Raw genomic sequence first — 3,689 nt, 5'->3', positions numbered from 1 at the left:
TGTGTGTGTGTGTGTGTGTGTGTGTGTGTGTGTGTGTGTATGTAAGCTTGCCTCTCATTCTGGGAGAGAGGAGGAGTTAGGCTGTAATTAAGTTAAGGCAACAGATGTCTCCACATGAAGACAACCACACTGTGCAGTGCACAATATGCACACAAACGCACACTTGGCCACATCATACATAAATTAGGAAGTACTGAAGGTTTATCTGACTATCCACGTACAAGTGTGGCTACTCTGTGGTAAGAAAGAGAAAAATGCTGGTCAGGTCTGGAAACTGAACTGAAGAGGGACACAGATTTTAGGTCAGTCTCTTACTCATGTTATGTAAAAATCTAGCTACAACGCTGTCACGAAGGAGCAGAGCTAGGCAGTAATGAAGCAAATTTATTTGAGTACTACACTTAAGTTTTTGAGAATTTACTGTACTTGAGTGGCATTTTTTGGAAAACTTTTTACTTTTACTCCACTACATTTTAACAATAAAATCATACCTTTTTCCAGCAATATTCTCTAAAGGCTTTAGTTACAAGTTACTTTTTGGCCATGTTTGTGTAGTTTGTAACTATTTTGTTCCACCGAAACACTAAAATTACATGGTACATCGATATACAATAGGTGGTGAAATGCAGCTTTATCCTGGTTGCAAGGAAAAAAAAGAATAGTTTCTGTCCCWCTAGTGTTGTCTTATAGGTACAATAGGTATAGGTATACTAGACATGTTTCAGCACTATTACAGGTCTTTGTTAAGATCTTGATTAGTTCCTCCTGATTTTAACTTGGACTCATCTCATTTAAGACCAAAGTTAGAGCATTTTAGACCTTTAGTCCCTTTGTTATATTAATGGATTTCTATGAAATAAACTTTGTTAAATTGCTTTGTACAAAAGTGTTTCTAGTTTATTGTGACAAATATTACTTTCAATTTAGCAAACTAGTCCAAATATTACAAATAAATAATAAGCTCAGTGTGAAATCCTTCTCCTAAAGATTAGATTTAGAGCTCCTAATTTGTCATTAATGCTATAACTATCAAAAACCTTTTCAAGCCTTGTCCTTGAAGTGGTGACTAGAGATGAGCTTGACAGTGCATGTAAAAGGGGTATGAATACGAAGATAAATTACAGTGACGTAGGGGTAGGTGTTCACCTTGCAACCAGAGCATTGCTGGTTCAAATCCCTGAGTGCATATTGTCGTTGTGTCCCTGGGCAAGACACCTAACCAGACTTCCCCATATGTAAATAGGTGGGTGTGATTGTGGTGGTCTGGAGGGATCGAAGGTGCAGAATGGCAGCCACACTTACACCACTGAGTGTGACTGAGAAATGAAGGAATAATGTATGAAACTGTAAAGTGTCTTTGAGCACCTAGAAAAGTGCTTATTCTTGACAACACTCAAGTGAAATGAATTGCTTAAAAACTTCAAAATTTTAATTACTTTCAGTATTTACGTATTTTTGAAAGCACACATCTTGAACTTTAATTTAAGTAATTATTTGGCAGAGCTACTGTCATCTCTGGTCTTTGTACTAATCAAAAAGTAAAGCCAGATAAGTTAGATTAATTATCTATTCATTTGTCCTTATCACCATATTCAAATTCATATTAATCAAAAACAACTACATTTCTGAAAGTGTTAAGTGTACCTTGATGCAAGTTTAACTAATAGCACCGTCTCAAACSGGGACTGACTGGAATCTCTATTTTTTAGGACTCCTTGCAGTTTAAAACAAAGCCATTTTAATCAGAGGAACAGAGTTAGCTAATTGGTTGTGTTGTGTTAAAACCCACAGTTAATTTTCACAGTGGAGTTTTTTAATAAAAGTAAAGTAGGAAGATTTGAGCACTAATTGTGTGTGAGAGTTTGTGTGTTAACCTCATCAAAAGTAAGAGAGCCTACAATGCTGAGTCACACTAAGGCAATAATGTGCTTTTATGGTCTAATTTGATTTTGATTAACTTGACTGGTAGGTTTTTGTGTACGCTAACACCATGCAGTAATTTTGTTTTCATATGCTACTAGGGTGGCTGTGAATATTGTTGCATGTGCATCTCTGTCAGTCCTTGCAATAACGAGGAATGGACAAAATAAAGAAGCCAGAGATGATGGCACACTTTTCACTACCACACATGGATGCTGTGTCTAGCAGAGACCTCAGTCTAAGAAAAGCAAATACACAACTATACAAGCACACACCTGACAATATATGCTCCAGTGGCCATGAAATTACAACATGGTGATGGGGGTTCATACTGTCATGTCATTACCCAGCAATTCATGTCAYGAGATTAACAATTTGGCTATTGCAGAAAAGACACACAATGTGTATGTGTGTCAATGAGAGGCTGTGCAAAGGTAAAATGTAGGTCCTGGTATTAGTACACACTTTTTTTAAGTCTTAATGGGCGTGGGGGTGAACTGTCAGCTGGAGGGAAAGACAAGAACGCGAGGTGGAGATAACAGTGCCTGCAGCGCAGATGAGTAGGGCAAGGAGGATGAGAAGAGGTGGCAAACTTCTTTCTAGCAGCAAGGTTGGGAAATAGTTATTTAATTTTATTTACTGTTTTGTTTTGTGTCCTACAGCCTCTGAGACATAAAATAAATTTGAAGCTGAATTTTTGAAAAAATACATGAGATTTGAAAAAAATCTGTGATATTTCTCTCTATGTCTACCTGCAAAATGGGGGGAAATCTGTGTAATTTATGGTACAACTTAATTTACTGTACAATGCATAACACAATGAAAAAAATACTGTTCCCTTTTGCTTGTGTGGGCATTTTTGCTTATAAAAATATTAAAAGATGCATTAAAATTGTGACATCTTCAACTGTGTCTCTGTGGTCAGGCCAAGGAAGCAACATATAATATACTGTATGTAATCTGTAACTTAATAGTGAATAATGTTTTGATTGCATGTATTGCTCTTAATTTCAAGAAAGTATATACGGTATAAATATAATATAAATACAGTTTTTTCTGCATAAATTTAATATACAGAAAATTTCCATACATATGACTGCAATAATATTTAATGATATGCAGATGTAGATACATGTCACAAATAGTTGTAGTTGCGATATTTCTATCCAAAATTGCTTTAATTTTTGTCCTTTTACCATAACTGTTGCACAAAGCTTTTTTTGTTGTTGTTCTTTCCAAATATCTGTGGGCAATGTGGCAGCCAGTTCACATGTAAAAGCAAAATGTTACGCTTCTGTAATTAGTGTTTTGAGCCAAATGAATCCAGGCACTGTCAAAAAGTGTTAGGAAAAGGAACCTGCGCATTGTATCAATAAGGATTAATAACTTGTAGCCAGCTAAAAAATGTTAATCACTGCAGTACTTTTTCACAGAGCTATTTGCTTTATTAAATAAAGGTGGTGACTTTTCTTTGATCAGGTAGTGGATTAACCTTAATATGACTAAGATTTTCCACAAAACTTAATTCTATCATTACTCACTTTCTGAGTTAAGTTAATGTGGTGGAACTAATACTTTTCTGTTTAAGCAAGTAATTCATGATAATCTTTAATGACCTAGGTTTTCATGACATGCTGTTCATCTGCAGACAGAATGATTAAAGTCAGAACAAGATTTGCTAACAACAGTCATTCTTAGATATCACTTGTGTTTATCTTTGTGTTTTCAAATCTTGCTAAGATGACAGAATGGTGTTTGTTAATATATAT

General features: G+C 35.3%; 1 protein-coding gene across 2 annotated transcripts in view; it reads right to left on the bottom strand.

Moving 5' to 3' along the window:
* prkar1b (protein kinase, cAMP-dependent, regulatory, type I, beta) overlaps window positions 1-3,689 on the bottom strand; it is a 60,086-nt gene that overhangs the window by 41,993 nt on the left and 14,404 nt on the right. The gene's annotated exons all lie outside the window — the stretch shown is intronic.

This window comes from Austrofundulus limnaeus, unplaced genomic scaffold (genome assembly GCF_001266775.1).
Source record: "Austrofundulus limnaeus strain Quisiro unplaced genomic scaffold, Austrofundulus_limnaeus-1.0 Scaffold65, whole genome shotgun sequence".
Taxonomy (NCBI): domain Eukaryota; kingdom Metazoa; phylum Chordata; class Actinopteri; order Cyprinodontiformes; family Rivulidae; genus Austrofundulus; species Austrofundulus limnaeus.
This window is presented reverse-complemented; position numbering and strand designations above follow the sequence as displayed.